This window comes from Micropterus salmoides, unplaced genomic scaffold (assembly GCF_014851395.1).
Source record: "Micropterus salmoides isolate LMB-PRFRI ecotype aquatic unplaced genomic scaffold, ASM1485139v1 Ms_hic_scaffold_21, whole genome shotgun sequence".
Taxonomy (NCBI): domain Eukaryota; kingdom Metazoa; phylum Chordata; class Actinopteri; order Centrarchiformes; family Centrarchidae; genus Micropterus; species Micropterus salmoides.
Genome location: NW_024041262.1, coordinates 16,635,792 through 16,654,609, shown reverse-complemented (window position 1 = coordinate 16,654,609; position 18,818 = coordinate 16,635,792). Strand labels below are relative to the sequence as shown.

General features: G+C 41.1%; 1 protein-coding gene across 3 annotated transcripts in view; it reads left to right on the top strand.

Moving 5' to 3' along the window:
* The window catches only part of LOC119915600 (zinc finger MIZ domain-containing protein 1-like), a 113,364-nt gene that overhangs the window by 39,355 nt on the left and 55,191 nt on the right, over positions 1-18,818 (top strand). Inside the window, exon 3 of one of the 3 annotated variants that reach the window (XM_038735203.1) lies at positions 12,537-12,592. The exons of the other annotated variants lie outside the window; for them this stretch is intronic. The gene's annotated coding sequence lies outside the window, so the exon portion shown is untranslated. The remainder of the gene's footprint in view (positions 1-12,536; positions 12,593-18,818) is intronic. 3 annotated transcript variants of the gene reach the window in all.

The window sequence follows — 18,818 nt, the reverse complement described above, 5'->3', positions numbered from 1 at the left end:
GTGTGCCTCACAATGGACTGACTCATAGGGAGTCGACAGCGAGCTTCAGTGTCCATCTCTCTGCCGTTTTACTGGAACATTCTGTTTGACTCCTTTGTTGCCTCTGTGTTTTGATGGAGACAGTGGTCTTTTCTTATGACTGTGTATTTTTCTTGCATTGTTCTTTCTTCATTCCGATGGGAATGGCCAGTTTTCCCTCCCCTCCTTGCACTGTGTGTCTTGCTGCTGCTAACACTCACACTGTCCTCCTGGGGAGGATTTCATCTTTTCCCCTGACGTGGAGGCGCTTCTCTGGAAGTGTGAAATGTACACATTACCTTGGCTACACTTTAAGTCACATTTTCAAGCGCATCAAAACATAAATTTCAGTTATGCCAAAGCTAATGGCATGACAGCTCGCAATTGCCGGTTGTCACAGTAACACAACACGCTTTTTGGGCTCTTGAGTTTTCTGACTGGGAACGACTGCTGTGTTAATAGTGTATAGTACTTTGAGGCAGGATTTTAAAGCCCACACCAGCCATCCTTTTCTCCTCGGTCTTGACGATTGCACAGTAAACTGTAGAATTTAGCTGTTCATGTCACAGTGTAATCTACCAGGAATTTGCGAGTCCATGTATTTGATTGGCCACTGCAGTGTGTTACCAGATGACATCGCATTGCAGAAAAGACCCTGCTTTTTTATTTTCTCATCTGTTTATTTTTTTTGCAGAAGTCTGTGCCACTGTAGTGATCTCATTGAAATGAAAGAGGAGGCTTTTCTTTGACCCTGTATCTATGTGAACCCTGCCTTAGATGGAGAAAATGTAAAATTGCATAATTGGATAAGGATAATGATAGGATTGTATGCTCTTTCAGTGTTTTTTTTGTGCTTCCCTGCTGCTGATGTTTTCCATTTTAGCAACGTGACCACCACTGTGTAACCAGGTGTCTTTGTGCTCTTCAATAAACCGCTTTGCCTGGCGCAGCATTCAGGAACACCACATTACATCTGGTCACTCTCACGCTCCCTTATCACATAATAACATGTGCAACATCCACGCAGCAGCCACTAATTGCTGCTGTATATTAGAGAGAGGTCTCTTAAGACAATGACCTTGCTTTAGCCAATCACAGCAGAGTGGGTTGAGCAGGTTGAGCTCTGATCAGAAGAGTCCTGGAAGCACAAACGGGAGGAACTGATTATTCAGACTGGCCGCTTGCACGTTATGCTGGACTACCACATTTAATGACATCTATAATGTCATCTTTTGTGAGTGATTAATAAAGCAGAAATTGCACATCCAAATGCAAGTCCAGCCAGATAGCTCTCTGCGTGCCACAAACAACCACGAAGGGAATGATGGGTTAGAGCATTTTTATGGCAGCATCCAAATTCATCAAGATCTTGCACATCTTTATGCCTACCATGTCTCTCATTCTGTGCGATCTGGGACATTGTGTTTCAAACTGACATGCATGAACGTATGGTAATGAGATTTGCTTAAATATTTGTTATACGAGGAAATGAAGAGGTAATTCTTTCCTCAAAATATTTACATCTCCGCCACCGCTGTTTAGCTTCTACAGCTCGAGCAAAAGGCTGAGTTCCATAATGATCAGTAGTCCGGTTTCTGCTGACCTTTTACAAGGCAGGACTGCACTTCAATGGATTGGAAATGTTTTTGTGTCAGTTAGGAAAAGGAGAAACAGTGCATTTTTTTTTAGCCACAGAGTCCTCTTGATCATGGATGACAACTTTAATAGCCATTGAGCTTTAGTTTTAGAATTTAAATTAGTTCAAGTAAATTAGTCTGTTGATCAAATACAGAAAACAAACTCTTATTGAAGAGCAGAGAGCTTCTTGTTGTAGTGCTCATTCAGGAATGCTGCTTTTCAGTCAGTGGAGAAGATTAATTGAAGGCCAAATAGTTTGTTGTTAAGGTTGGAGTCAGTATTAATGGTCTAGACAGTGTATTATTAAATGTGTAACTTCAAGAAGAAAAAGTTGGTGTCAAATATGCAGAGACAATTTCAGTTCAAAGTCTAGTCTAGTAAATCAAAATCAAGCTTCACTGTATATAAATAGGTGCATTGATGTAATGCTATAAGAGGCATGTAGCAAGAAAGTAGGTTAGTAAAGAAAATCTGTCAAGCACTGCAGCTCCCACAGCTTTTCGTATGTATTTGCTGCAAATAGTGCTTAGCAACAGCAGGGTTACTAACTCTGGTTGCATCTGCATTATGCTAATGTAATGAGAGCAGGAAGTCAATGGAGGCTAGTTGCACTGGATCGCTACGGGGACACAATTGCAAGAGTCATCGTGCAAATCAGCAGGGTGGCTGATCACTCGAAAACAAGAGTTTAATAGGAGATAAGCGGACAAACTGGACCACACCTCCAGCGCCAGGCCAGATTCAGATGTCCTGAGTTCTGCTTTGATATTTCTCTCCAAATGTTCTTATCGCGACCCTCAAAGCAAACATGCAAACAATCTGGCCTGTGTGTTTCCAGTCACATGGGCCTGAAGTGCTGGAGAGTCAGCGTGTCTGTCCTGGTATTTCCTGAGGCTTCGTAAACATACGTACACACTCTCTGTCTCGCTATCTCCCTCTCTCTGTCACACAAATGCATATTTACACAGTCAATAACACTAATAAAATTATCATTTTTATTTATATATATTATATATTATATTATTATATATATATATTTAATTTTTTTTATTATATATTTTATTATATTTATATAAGTGTTTTACAGGGCAGACGCAAAGTAAAACTTGTTACTATGAAACATAAAATGAGTTGACAAACAGGACATGACAATGCAGCTTCTGTTACTCTGTAACAGGAATCCTGAAAAAGATAGTTTTAATCTCATTTAGGCTTTCCTGATTAAGGGTTTCATATAAAAAAAACAGTAAAGGTGTAATGTCTGGAGTAATAAATTGAAGCTTATAAGATCAAACCTGCAGTGATCCTCGTCAGAAATGCCCTGCAGTCATAAAAAACAAACATTCATAAATGATTAGCTACATTTTTGAGCTTGCCTATATGCCTTTTTTTTTCAAAATAAGACTCATTAAATCATGCATTAAATATGTCACTGTTGTAAGTGGAATAACTGTGTTAATCACCTTCCGACTTGTGGTTACTTTCGACTTTCAAATAGAAAAAAAAAAAAGGAAAGGAAGTGTGAGTTTATTTTGCACTTCTCCTTTCTCCCGCCTCATACTCGTCAAGAAATATATTTACAATAAATAAACTAAAGGCGGATTAAAGCTCTAAACTGTACACCCAGCAGAGAAAGCTTCAACTACAACCACAGAATGCAGTTTAATCCGCTTCTTATGCATTTAGCTCACTATAAAGCATATTTTTAGCAATTACACCACCATCACTAAAGCCATTAATGGATGTTGTTTGTGTGTGAGTATGAATATTGCACTGGACTTTACCAGTGGATGGCCGTGCATTAAATCATTATTCGATTTAACCAGTTGAAGTGTCTGTGTGTGTGTGTGTGTGTGTGTGTGTGTGTGTGTGTGTGTTTTTGTGCATGCGCACGCTGGTTCATCTAATTGATTTGGAGTGTTAAAGTGCAGGGTTCAATGAATACTCTAATCAAAACCTTGGAGGCTGCTGCTAAATGGTAAAGAATGATTTAATGTGTCTTTTTTTAAGTTCACAGCCTTAAGTGGATTCTTCTACGTGTTCTAACTTTGTGTTGTAGTCTACAGAGGGTTGATATACAGTCCTTAAACGCAAATGCTTGGATCTAAAGCTGTCAGTGTGGAATGAAATGAAATAAACTCACATCACGAGCAATAAGGGCACATTTTAAGTGCTGTCAGTATCTGTTGCCACTAATCTCCTTTTTTACCCATTTAGTTGCCATCTAACGCAATTTCATGGTGTTGATACTGAATCTAAAAATTCAATAGCCGAGCATGTATGCTGGGATTATAATTTGGAGTCTCTGTGGGGGATGTAGGTCAACTGAAAGGCTCTATTTCCTCAAATATTGTAATCCCCATTTGTTCTGCTTTTTCACCAGAACCACAGCTTTGAGGTCTTTGTCAGACTACAATGGCAAAGACCTCAAAGTGGCTCTTGTTTCCAGATGATTTCTCTACTTGTGTGTCCGTTTGGTTTTTGTTGAATCATTTTTAAATTGCTTGCTTTACATTAGCTCCACTGTTTCTAACAATATTGAACCCAATGCTGGAAAACATAATGTCAGTATCACTTTCAGCTTGAACTCCCGTAGTTGTCCACTCTGCTCTGCTGCAGTGCAACAACCAAAGCAAGTCACGTTTATGGTTGAACTGGGGAACAGTGTCAGCGAGATACACCCATTTATCCTTGCTGGAGACCTGCACAGCACAGAAAAAGGAAGTCATAATTTAGTCTGAAGTGATAAAGCGCAGTTGAATAGTTAACTCTGTCTGCCTTTTCTTTGATAAAAAACTGATTTCGCCATCACTTTCCCAAACTGTCCCACTAATTCGGTGTATTAACGGCCGCACTCAGCCAAACTAATTTCGTGCCTGTTCTCCGGGCAGGAGGAATAGTTTTGTGAAACCATGCATGAACATAAAAAATTGATTTGTTTATATATCATTTCAGTATAATGGGGTTTTGCCCTGATTCAGTGACAAAACCTGATATACCTTGCAGGAAAAAAAAAGAAGGAAGGATTACTCTACTCACTGGCACGTTCATATTCCGCTCCTGTGTTGTCTAAACCTGATAACAAGTATGGCACAAGACAAGGCTGTCCATTGTGGAAAGAGCTTTTTCAACAAAAGTCATTATGCTGGATCAATGCTCCCCAGAGATACAGCAGGCTCAAACACCACACACAGCGATGGAGGAGTGTGTCAAAATATGTAACAGCCTTAGGCTTCTTTTTGATGGTTCAGCAGGCCAAGGTACATACCACATAACTGCAATTATGTGGATTCTTTTACTCAGCTCACAGAATTCATCTAATGTTTGTCATACCTTTCGGAAAAAAAGTGACATTAAACATTACATGAAATTGTTTTTTAAGGGCTGGGCAACCACTGAAACATATTTTCACAGTAACCTCTAATAGCCACGCCGATAGGTTTGGTTTATTTTGTCCTGGTTTTGAGATATCTGCCTAAAAATTATAGAATGGAGGTAAATGGAATTAAATTGTTGGTGTTCATAACACTGAACAATTCCAATAAAAAAGAAAAAGAAAAAAGGTATCCACAGACCACATTGTCGCTATTTCTTCACTAGAAAGTAGTTTCAATGAAAACAGTTTACAGTGAGATTTTTGGCAGCAGAAGTTTCCTCGGCAGTTGTATAAAAACCTGAGTAAATAAAACCACAAGTGTATGCATAGCTATTGAAGGATGATTTCTCATCTCAGCTTGAGCCTAGCGGCTCGAGGCTATGTTAGCCGCTAATAGCATAACACAACTGAATCCACCAAAGACCAAAGTGTCGACGGTCATGTTGCATTGTGGGTAATGTATAACATGAAATAAAAATGACAAATTTATCTGGTTGTGCTCCATCAACTTTGATCCTTTTTATTTCAATCTGTCCATCATGAGTCAGACAGTGTTATAGCAGTGCAATGCTAAATTGCAAGAGTTCTCTTTTTAAGTTCAGCTGAAGTTAATATGAGGCTTCAGCAGTCTGAGTTAGACAAATCAAGTGGATAGCTTCCAAAGCCTCTTTTTAGCACAAAAATCCCTCTTTGTTTTACTGTCCCTCTGCAGCAGCTCACTAAGGAAACACTGTCTGGGGAAACACAAAAGGGGAAAATTGAACTGAAAAAGACTGCAACTGTGGGAAATACCCAACTGATTTGTCTAAGATTCATATTAGGTTCAGCTAAACTTTTGAACTTTTTTGAATGTTTTTTTTTTGCAGGAAAAGAGAACTGTACATTTTTGTTCTCACTTCCATTGGAGATGCTTTAAGAAGTGCTTCTTCCACAGACAGTATGAACAGATGATTACTTAAAATCAATAAACCTATCCTTTAGGTGAGGAAATCTGTTTTTGTGGAAATAAAATAGGCAAGCTTCACATCATGAAATGACTGTGCACGTACTGTGTCTTCCATTCATTAAATCATGTCTGCCGGCTGTCTTTGTCATCAGCCCGTAGCCTGTCTAGGGCGGTTCCACATGACAGCAGCATGTGTATATATGGACATCACATTTAGCCTCTCTGTCTTCTCTGGCTGAATCTTGAATGTTTACACTCACGGGTCAAATAACATATCATTTATAAAATGAAGTCAGAAGGTTTGTGTCGGGTGAAGTAAGTATTTCCAGGTTATAGGACAGAGCCGGATGCTCTGAAAAGTCTCGTTCCATCTGTCTGCTTGACTGTATGGTACATGGAGCTGGGGTGGTGGTGGATCTGCTCGAGGGGGAGTTGGAGTTGGGGGGAGTGGGGGCTTAAGAGGTGGGGGCGTCTGTAAATAGCCCACCCTGCGTTAAGAACCGGCATGTGCAGTCCTGACCTCACCAGCCAAGCCACCGCTCACATTTCCTCACAGCACGGGAGCCTGTGGAAGCCAGCGCTGACTGTTTCTCCACTTTATCCAGGTCAGATCTGATCTACTCTCACTAGTAAAGCACTGACGCTTGTGACCCCGGTGGCCCCCTCACTGCCAGCCAGTGTCAAAATAACACAAGCAGCACTGCGGAGGGCCTCCGCTGCTCTGCCTGCTGTATGAAATCATGCTGCCCTCATTTGTGTTTCTAAGTATCATACATTTTCAGATCAAAACAAGTCTGCTCGATTTCATTTCCGTATTTCATCACATTAAGTTGTTAAAAAGAGAGTTTGCCTTGCAGCTTATGTGCAGTGGATATATGTGTGTGCTTGGAAGTAGGTCATTGATTTGGAACTTGGGCACTGATTATGTGCTGGCCTAGAAATGGGCTATAATCGGTGTCTCTCATACCAAAACAGCTTTTCATAAGTGGCAGTTATTTCAAGGTCAGGACAACATTTGTGTCTCATTGCTACACATACATACAGACTTTATTTATCTCTTTCTCAGTTTCAACAGATTGCTGTTCCTAGAATCTGTTCAATCTTGTGAGATTGCTCATTTTAGGGTACATTACCACTGAAGGAAAGACTTTGAATATGTTTATCTCTATTTATACAGACTAGAATGTGCCAAATCTACAGGCATTCCCCGTTCTGTCCTTGATGGGAGCTTGATGTACTTTTTCGGATGCCATTTGAGCCAATAATGTTAATATTTGTGGTCTTTGAACAAGCCAAGATGTGATCTAATGTGTCTCTGACATAGAGTCTCTCCTGGAACATGTGGAAAAGAAGAAATTGAGTTTTCTACATGACCATGTTGGAGTAAATCTTGCGCTCAAAGCTGGGAATTAACTGTCAGCTAGCATCATCACAACTCCCTCTCTCTGTCTCTCTTCATAGCTTTAAGCGAGCGTTGTATTAGCAGTGGATTTTCCTGAAACGCCCTCAGGATGAAGCCTTGATATTGTTTTGAAAATGTAGCTCAGTATAGATTCAGCTCTGCTTACTGTACAAGCTGATATTTAGCTTTAGGAACTAGTTGTACTCCTCGTGAATGGTGGATGTACGAGGTTAAAAGGGCATGTTTGTGTACTTCCTGTTCTCTTCCTTAGTCTTGGCTACTGTGGTTGAAGAATAAACACTGGGAGCGTGCTAGCATGAATGGAGGTCTCTTATTTTTCAAGTGGCAGTATTCCCTGGTGTGTTCTTGTGTTGTTGCATAGTTAAGGGCGCCTCTTTTCATAATGATACCAGGAAGAACTTGAAAGAACAAATCAGAGTTTGCATATCATACCGGGTTTGCATGAGAGCACCATTGCAATTGCTCCTCCTCCCCTCCGCGTCTCCCACATGAAAGATCCTCAGCGTGCGCCTGTTTAAATGAGCCCTTGCCATGTTTACATTTGTTTAGGCAGAGAGGCAGAAACCAACAAGCAGGAACAGACAAAATCCTATCAAAAAATGACATCAGCCGCAACAGCTGCAGGCTGTGGCACTGGGAGGAGAGAAGGGAGAGAAAAAGAAAAGAGAGAGAGAGGGAGGAGAACAATTGACCAGAAGCGACACGGGAAAGAGAGGTGACCTGATTGCTCAGCTGGCCAAGAGCACGGGAAGGAAGCAGCAGGAAAGGCTGGTCCCCTCAGTCTGGCCTGGCTCTCTGCTGCTTCTGGTGGGTCCTTCTGTGCCCCCCCCCCCCCCCCTTCTCCTCCTCCTCCCGCCCTCCTCCTCCTTCCCACACTGCTGCCTGTCACGGCTCACTACATCGGAACAAAATGATCAGCTCTCACCTCCTCATGAACACGGGTCATCATGGTAGCCATGCAAAGGCTGGGCCCTTTGCATTAGATAGGGATCACTGATATCTGGGAGGAGGAGGAGGAGGAGCTGCTGCAGAAAGCTTGAGAAGTCAGTATTGTTTTGTTTTTTACAGCACATACATACACATGTAAGGGTGTTTAATTTTTATTATTTTATTTATTAGTGATGACCTGGAGGTTACCAATTTTGTGGCACTATTAATTTCATCTTGTCGCTCTCAAAAATTGATTGTATGTGTGTGCGTTTTACGATTCCTCTCTCCACAAGGAAGCCCATCAAGTGCCTCTTTCACAGTTCCTGTACCTCATAATGTAATTAATTGTAATCGCAATCATCATAATAGCTTTTCAGATCAAATACCCAAGAGCGGTCTTAACAAAATAATCCATTCCTCTGAAAAACAAACAACCAAACTCTCTCTCTCTCTCTCTCACTCACCCTCTCTCTCTCCCTCCCTCTGTGTTTGGCTTTGGTTTGGAGAGAAGAGCAGTCAGTTGGACGGGAGTGGGGGGGGGCATCAGAAAACAGAAGGACCTGCACATTTGCATACCTTTTTAGCATGTGGCTGAGGGAGCCTTTATTAAATTCAACCCCCCCGGTGGGGTGGGCCCAACCATGGGGTATTTGGGGGGGTGGGGGGGTGTAAGGGCTGAGAGGGAGGGAAAGGAGGGGTGGTCTCCTCTTGGAGACAGGAGGCACCATCTGAGTGAGCCAGCAGACAAACAATGTTTCCAGACACGGGAACAAGGTGGCAGCAACGGCAAAGTGTTTTTCAGCAGACCAGCGCTACCCCTGTCTGATGATGGAGGAGGGGGCTGTCGGGCTAATAGTTTGTCCAGAAAAAAACATTAGCCAGAAGAAAAGAGTCTCTTTCAATTGTCTACAGCAATTCTGATAACCTGTTAATAGTTTAAGTCATTTATCAAGCAAAAATGTGAGAAATTTGTTGGTTACAGCTTCTCAAAAGTAAGGATTCACTACTTTTTTCATTTTTAAATCATTGTAAATTTACTATATTTTGGTGTTTCCCACAAATGTCATAAATGTTTATGATAAATATAATTTTATTTCTAGAATACCAGGAAATGTAGTGTAGTGTGTTGATGTGAAAAATACCTGTCATGAACAACAAACTGCCACATTCTAGAGGTATAAAGCTGTTTTCACTTTCACATTTATTTCAATTGAGAAATTGGCCACATCATTTTAGTGTTTCAAAGGTCACACAAATCTTGAGTGCGTCTTGATGAAAATTGCAGGCACCCTGCTAGCTGCCTATTAGCAAAGCCCGCACTTCTGTTTCCCCCACTATAAGAACACATATACAACCAAATGATTTGATAAGAGCCTGTGCTGTGTGTGTGTGTGTGTGTGTGTGTGTGTGTGTTATTTATCTGAGGGGATGTGGGGCAAGCTCAACAAGCTTTAAGTATCTGTTCAAGCAAGCTGAGACAGCTTGGGGTTGTGCTGTACCTGGGAAGAGGCTGAGATAATGAACCAATGCGGTGAAGTGAGGCTTTTCCCCGCCAGAGAGGGATGAGCTGTTAGCATGCTACGCTTGTTAGCCTGTTAGCTCCCCTAATGAGCCATTTTATAAACAACTCAACAGCAGCCTGACTGCAAAATTACAGGTTATCCATAAGCAATTATCAGTGGTAGCATTCTCCCTCTTGCCTTTCGACAACAGTTGTGTTCTTAGGGATTTTAAAAATTATCACGTTCTTCTGGTTTCTATTAAGATAGCCAGGCGTATGCACAGAAAAGTGACATATTTACCCCAAGCAGGTTTTCTCATTCAAATTTCAAAAGGAAACTGTTTTAAGATATTTTATTGCAACCTACAGTAGGTATGACAAAATACTGTTCTATAGACTGCAAATTTCTATTTTATGGTTGTAATATATATAGACATGAGACATAAATTCCGAGTATGTAAAATACTTTTAGCATTTAAAATATGGAGAGGATTCAAGGTCAAGATAGTACACATAAAAGCCTCAAAATATAAGTTGTTATTTATATCACTTTTCAGCATGTTCTCTCAGTTCAGTAAATATTTGGTTTCTTTGGTTTTAGTATACTTGTTGCTAGGCCTACATCTTAGATTTATTATATTTACTTTACTGAAACAATTAAGTCTAACCTTTAAAAGAAGAATCTCTTCTCCACATTATGACCTGGAAATAAAAAGTGTATTTAAATGTTATGTAATGATACAGGTAGCTTGCTAGCTTTGCCAAGATCCAAGTATCTAGTTTTTACAGCTTGCTGGCCATGAAACAAGACAAGGTGTATATATACGTCTTTTATAAATGAGTGGGAAGTTGTGCGCTAGAGTCAATGTAAGCTCCTACTGACTTTTAAAAATTGTTCAGCAGTGAGCTTTACCAACTTTCTCGTTTCAGTTTCTCATTTTAATGAAACTGTAGTTTACTGTTATACAGCTTGTGACTGGGGATCATGAATGAATACATTTTTAGGACCTCTTTGTCTAATACACAATTTCTGTCAGACTTTGCAACAGCAATATAGTTATTGTTTAAGTTTTAGTTATCCAACGAAGGTTAAAGTCAAGGGCAACTGGACTTGGCCCTTGACTTTAACCTTCGTTGGATAACTATGACCTGGATGACTGAGAATCTTCATAGACATCTTAAGTTGTAGTTGAAAACTTTGAGGGGACACATGGCCATCAGTTGGAGCAGCATGCACAACACTTGCGCTAACCAAAATATACACTCGCTCCTTGCTGTTTTTTTAAGCCCCACCTTAGCATTTGGCACACCCAAGGCAAGGGGGATGGGGGAACGAGCATGAAGTGAAGAAATATCACAGATGTTAGTCTGCATGAACTCCTTCCCCTTTACAGCCTTCCTGCTCAATCTGGCCTCTTTAGCCTCTGTTTTTTTTCCTCACTCTCCCTCCACAAAAGACAAATGACTTCTCCTAACCTAATTTCAGTTGCAGCATGCAAGGGTCTGCCTCAACGCCTGCCAGTCAATAAAGTTTGAGTAGACACTGTGCAGATTCAAGTGCAGATTCAAGTCACTCTGGAGCCCAGTTGGCTAGTTTTCTACCCATGGCCTCCTGACTTACTTAGAAAGGATTTTCAGTGGAAAATTCTGTTAACAACTTAAATTTTCTCGCATTAAGTTGTTATTGTGTCTATGTGCACTTGCTTATCCATGCATGAGATAGCTTTTCGCACCACACTCTGCAGGGCCAGTTGTCTGTTTGAAGAGCCCAATGGAAACAGCAGGGTTAGGGTTTCAACCTATGCTACAACCACACTGTGTGTGGCTGGTTTGTGACTGCGACAGGGGTCACAGTTGTGTGACATGCCAAGCTCAGTGGTGGTGGCGGCAGTGGTGCTGTCACTCATCTGACCGCTCAGTGGGTCAACTGGTACTGTCATCCGCAGTGTAATCTAATTCGGTTAAAGCGAGGAAAGCCATCTTAACCTCATCACAGTCCAGAACGAGGCCTGTTGAGAAGCTTTGGACCGATAAAGGGCAGGAAGTGGCACAGTGTCTTTGATTATTTGGCCTTTCTCTGTTTCCCTGGGGAAATGTTGCTGCTTCAAGCCAGGCAAAATCTTTGCCATGACCAGGAGGGAGATTTGATTGGTTCCTGATGGGTCTCAAGAGTCCACAGCAATTTATCCAGAGGATATTAAATGACCTAATGGCCAAATTATTTGCACAGAGCTAGCCTGAAGGAATCTCACGGTTTGTAAGGTGTTGAGATATCTAGCCATTAGTCTTGGTGTTCACATGTCTGAGATTCAATTCACTGTGCTGCGAAAGAGTATATATTCTGTATTCAAGCAGACAATTGGGTAATTCAATGAGCTGGATACTTTCCTTATTTACTAGGATTTTAATTAAATAGGTTCTCAGTGTAACATACAAGCGTAGACCAGCTGGTGTGATTTTTGTCTTCAGGATGTAATAGAGGTCTGAAATGTGTTGTAGTAAAAACTGTGTTGCATCGACGCTGGCCTCTCTCAGCTCTCTTTTCTCTTCCTCCAACAGGAACTGGCTAATTTCCTGAACTTGATATACCATTTGGTCGACTCAGAGGGAAACATCTGAGAGAGGGGATCTCAGAGAATTCTCCACTTTAAAAAGCTTAATGAGTGTTCAAATGTCTGGGTCAATGCTTTTTAATGTTTTACAGGTGACGGAGCGCTGGAGGTTTTTCTCGCTGACTTTGGAGGCACCTTAAAAGGAAAGGTGAGCAGTCAGGAAATGAAAGTTTTTCAGGGCAAAAGATTCCCCTCATGCTCAGTCATTGCCTCATTATCAGAGTCATTTGCAGATTTCCTCTGTCTGCTGTCACTCTGTCAGAAGACATTGGATAACCTGCATAGCCTTCAGTGTGTAGTTTTTCAATGACTACTTCAAAGAAGCTTGTGCTTATCTTGACTCAGTCTCCGTTTATGGAGAGTGACTGTGTGCCTGTTTCTTCTGCCTCGGTAGTGCCCTGTGTCAAAGGTCACAACCTTAGCTAGAGGTCATCTCTCTGATCGGCTGCTGGTTGGCAATGTGACCCTTTCTCTTGACGGACTGACCTCCTCTTCCCCCCACCCCCCAGCCTCCTCTTGCGCTGTCCTTTCCTGAAGATCCTACAAAGTGGCTAACACGTGTAATTTCCTCCATTGATTTAGATGAACTCTTGACCATGGGGTTGGCATTGACCACCCTCCAACAATCCTAGAGCTTTGGTCGTCCTCTTCTGACAGCGGCACTGTTTCTTTAGACAGATCTAGTTGCTTTTGTTTTGCCTTCAAACAGTGGTGCTGGTGCAATAAAACAGGAATAATTTCCAGACAAAGCACTTGTCTGCGTCTGTACAGCTCAAGCATTAAACTTGTGCAGAGTATTACTTGAGCCTATTGATCGGAGTTCTCTGCAGTAGAGAGGGCAGTGTGCAAAATCAATGCTTTATTTTCTCCTAGGCTAGCCTTGTTCATGCTTGATTTTTTGTCAGTGAAAATGAGAGGAAAACAAGGGAGAAACCGTTTACCTCCACTGTATTTCATCCTTTCCATTGACTTTAGTGAATCATTTTGGCAAATTCAGCCTTGTTTTTTGTCATCTCTTTGGCCCACATATTTCTTTACTCCTTATCTCAATGGCATTCGCCAGCATGAATCCACCTCTTTATAGTGGTGGGTGGGTGATGTCATGCATGCTTTTGCAGTGGTTGTACTGTGAGATTTTATGTGTCACTTTACCACTCTGATAAATGCACAGTGAGTGTGTGTTTGTCATAGCTTGTTTAAGGTTGCGTTTGGCTGTTATCACGTCTTTGTGGTGATGATGATGACGATGATGATGATGATGAAAATAGGCCAGAAAATAAAATACACATTTCCCCAGAGTCCTTGTTGATGTCATCGGTCTTATTTAGTCCAACCAACAGTCCAAACCAGAGGATAATCACTTTACAATTTTATAAAACACAGAAAACCAGCAAGTTCTCACATTAGAAAAGTTGCAACTAGAGAATTGTTGGCATTTTTGCTTGAAAATGGCTTAAACGATTAACTAATTATCAACTTATTGGTTAATCAACTCATTGCTATAGCTCTAGCTCTAGATAGAAATATTCCCTGCCTACATGGACTAACACGACATCACAAATTAATATAAATATAAAGTTAATAGGAATGTAAGTAAGTGTAAGAGTGTAGCTATACATTTTCAAATGATACTAGTCCAAAATTAAAGACAATACTTAAATAATCATACAATCAATACAGCAAAATCCATAAATTACTTATTATAATTTTCCAACTACCATATGTAATTGTAACCTACATGTCCATTTTGACTTTTTTCCCAAGTTTCTGAGATAAAGTTAGCTCACTATAGACAACACAAAATCAAACTAACACTCCAAATTGGATTATTTGTAGACCAGAATATTTAATGAATTTGTCTATGTTCATAAATAATTGACCGTGTTTACCAATCAGTTTGTAAAATACAGATTATAATGGGGCTCACAAACCACTTCTCCCAGGTCTATTTTCCTCATAAATATTTTTGAATCTGCCAACCTCAGTAGCCGTGTGCAACTAAAGATCTTTAGCTTCTGGAAATAAATATGTAAATATGGAGAAAATTCTTTCTTTTAAAACCCCAAAAGTTATTTCTGTACAACGTATTAACCTCCTCCATTGTGTGGATCTGAGGGGCAGCTTTGGTTGTACATGAAGTCCGAGAGAGGACAGAGTAACACAAAAAGGGGTCAGTGGACAGGAACATGGCTGGTGACAGGCTGCCTGCATGTGGGGTGGTTTCGCTAACCATAAGCCATTGTGCCCTCGGTGAAGGTTAACTCTCTGATTCAGGGAGGCAGGAAGTGTTAGCTGCCTCCCCTGCACTTTTCCCATCCGCAGCCTCTGCCAAGCCTCAGCAGAACAATCCAGCCCGTGTGACTAAGAGGGAGGGAGGGAAGCATAGAGAGAGAGAGTCAAAGACAGAAAGAGGAAGGACCAGGGAGGGGGGTAATAAAAAATAAAAAGAGTCCAATTCTGCAGGGTAACATCAGGCTCCTACGTTATGCAAGTGTTCTCTTTTTGTTTGCCTCACCCGGGGTTTTGATACAAATTGCATGAAGCATGATGGTAATGCAGAACATTCGGTCTGTCCCCTCTTCACCAAAACAGCCTCCATTTAAGGTAACTCAAACATATTTTCCTCTGCAATTGGAGCTGCAAAGTGGCCAGCTGTAGCCAGGTTCCGGCAGGTTTAAGCTCTTCACACACACACACACAGACACCACAAAATGGATATCACAAAATGCACTCAGAGACAAACACCCACACAGAAAATAGATATCTCAAAATGTGCACACACAGACAAACACACAGAGGAAATAGATATCTCAAAATATGCACACACACACACTCATAAGTCACAACACCTCATACCGAATCAACAATCGCATCTTTGTTAAATTATCCAGGAAATTGTTTGCGGTGCTTTGATAACACAGGTGTTTATATGGTAATACCTTCTGGAGGCTGGATAAGAATGAAACAATAAAGTCATTAGGGTGTTACAAGCAGAAATGAAACCAGGCTCCTGCACACACTGCAATTCTTTACACACACACACACACACACACACACAAACACACACACTGTCTCAGCCAGAAGAGTCTGAACTCTTATACACAAATTCATTAAAAAGAAATGCTTTTGTCAGCTGCCTTAATGACCCCTGATGTCTGTGAACCTGTGCCAAGTTGTCCATGGAAGGGCAATTTATCTCCACTAGTGTTGTGGTTATGTGGAAGATAAAAGAAAATAGAGCAGAATAGAGTATACACAAGATAGAATAGATAATTCATAGGAACGTGGCCTGTTTGTCTCACCTAAGCCATTAAAATAGCTCCAGTTAAGGGTTTTTATTTGAAGTGTCATGGTACAGAGTTTATGTAAGTAATCACAGATATGAGGTGATGCTCCCTGTGCGGTTTTCTTATGGACACCAGGTTTATTTCCCACGTGTCATTTGGGACTTTGACCTTTTTCAGCTTATTGTTTTGGTTGTACGACCTGCAACTTTACTGTTTTGGTTGACTCGCATCACTGTCATCAAACTTGTTTCCGCCATGTCAGGGGGATGTTTTCAGTGGAAAACCTCTAATAAACCCACTGTATGCTACCTGCCCAGCAACAAACAGCAGACAGAGAATGTTAGCCACTAGCTGGTGAAAAAAAAGATTTAGCCTCTAAAGATCTCTGGAGTTTTTGTGTAAATGTACAAACTATAACTAAAATAGAGTGAACATTGGGCTCACACACAGAAACACAACTCCAAACGAATGCTAATGTTGCTCCACATCTGCTATGTGTAATGAAGCAACTGCTTGCTAACACGTTAGCTAGAACAACTTCATAAGGTGCTTATATGGCAGTGTTGTGTTCCCAGCTTATCGAGCTGCTCCCAAGTGCCAAAAAGTTGATTCATGCAGGTACCTTTCCAACCTGGACCCATGTTAGGCAGGTTACCTTGAAAATACAATCTATTACCCTTTACTTATTGAGTCATTGCATTACGAATTACTCCACAGTAACAGTAATTGGTTACATTAGTTTATATTACTCAGTCCAGCTCAAAGGTCAAATCAAGGAGTCAAGAAGTCCTATTCTTCTTCTTTTGGCGAATGCTAGTTACCTCCCCACACCAAGCTAGCACTCGACACAAACAAGCTCTTCTTCCAAAATGTTGGAGTGACATAGAGTTAACCTGGGGTCAGACTATACAGTATCAACCCAACTATGGTCTAACCAGAGAGACGTCAGGTATCGTAAACTAAAATAATGTTGGGCCCAGACAGAAAGACTAGCATGTTTTTTTGCATTCTTCCATTTAGTTTGACCACTTATTCGATGTTGCTGTGTTGCCGTGTTTGTTGACAGTTATAGCCCTAGAGGGTTTTTTTGTGGCCTTTGCACGTCATGCAGGTTGGGAACGACAGCAAGCTCCGATTGGTTGGGTTTCGTCGGAGTCTGTCACCTCTCTTGGTCAAGTCATAACAGGTCAAGTCTCCTAATATGGCATAGTGACCGTCTGGGATGACATAATTGTTGTGTGTTCTGATCCCAGTTTACTGTGAATAGTAATTACTGAATTTGAAATTTGAAATCACTGCGCTGCTTGTTATTGAAAAAAAGCAATCACATTATTGTAACATGTTACTGTCCAACACTGCTCTGGACAAGTGGAATCACCTTTTCTAGAATGAAAAAAAACATAGATGCATTTTGTCTGTTTGTCCGGGTGAGGAGCAGTAAAGGGCGACAGACAGGCAGGGTGCGAACAAAGATGTCTATCCACAAAGGTGCCCTCTCTCATCTGATCCCGACACATCTCTCCTACAAAGGAAGGGGTTGTGCACAGCATCCAGACGCTGCTAGCCTGCCTCTGTTGGTAAATAATGAATAGGTCACACCTGGTGGTCTCTCGCTGGAGCCTCCATCCCTCTCTGGTGGTGGTCTGGGAATAGGTGTGTGTCTGTGTGGCGGAGGTCTAACATTAATCAAAATTCTCCTGCAGTCTTCATTTTTGTTGGGTTTTCTTTAACCTTTTGCTACACGGTGTCCTCTGTCACACTCTAAAGTGCTTTAACAGTGTTTGTGCTTTTATTGTGTTAAAGTGTTTGTATGTGTGTGCGTCGCAGTGACATTGAGACCCAATAAAATGCATTAGCCGAGCCCCTGTGTTGGAAATGACCACGTAAAGATGCGGTCAGTGCCACCACAAAGTGGCAAATGACTGACTTACATCTCTACAGGGAGCTAAAATAGAGACTGTGCTTAAATGTGTCCAGCCATTCAGTGTCCATCATGAGAGCAGAATTATTTCTTAGAAATGTCCTTAATGCCTTGGGAACACAAATGGCTAAAGGCTAATTCAATGTCATTATTTGTGATCACTTCAAAAGATAAAAGGACCTGCATAAAAGATTTCTCAAATAGCCAGTTGAGATGTAATGCATCATCAGCCTTGCCATCAATTTATGTCACTATCAAGAAGGCTTGTCTCATTAAAAATACATGTGGTGTATTGAGTGTACCAATCATAGCTTTCCAAAGAAAAACTCTTGCAGCTACTATCAGCATGTAACAAATGGCTACAGGCTGAAGTGGATTTTCTTCATTTTGCAGCATTCCAGGAAAGGACTAGATACACTGAGAGTTATTTTCCTAATGATGAGTCTATTTGGATTTATTAATTAATATTCAGTCTAAAATGTTAATAGGTAAGGACAAATGCCAATCACAAGTTTCAAGAGCCCAAGGTGATGTGTTCAAATTGCTTTTTTTTATCTGGCCGAGAGTCCAAAGATTTTCAGTTGTAAATGAAATAAAACAGAGAAAAGCAGCAAATTCTCACATTTGAGATGCTATAGACTATTTTCCTGTCATCTAATTGGTGAATTGACTAATCGTTTCAGGATTCTGTCAGAATCTGTATTGCTGTCAGTCTCCTCCTCGCTGTCACTTGTGCCACTTAGGCTACAGAAATCCACAAAGCACCTCAACATTGTAAACAGATTTTTTCGAAGTAGTTTATTTATTCAAGAAGAAACTCTTCCAGAAGTGGTAGATATGACTGCTTCAGCCCCGCTTATCAGCAGCGCGGGCCGTGTGTGGCAGAGATAGCGTGTGGCGAGTGCGTCACAGCAAGTGTGTGATTGGAGCCGGATTCAGGAGTCAAACAGTGTTTTATCTCTTTTATATCAATCAAGGCGCACTGTGGCCCCTGCGCACACAAGCCCAAGAGCTCACCGCATTGTTTGTTGTAGCAACAAACCTACTCTGAAGTGGTGGTGCCCTTGTTATTTTACACTTTTTTTATAAAGGTTACTGTTCTGTTGTCAGGGAAGCAGCAGAACAGAGTCCTCAGACTGTAGGTTCACAAAGCTCCGCAACAGCAA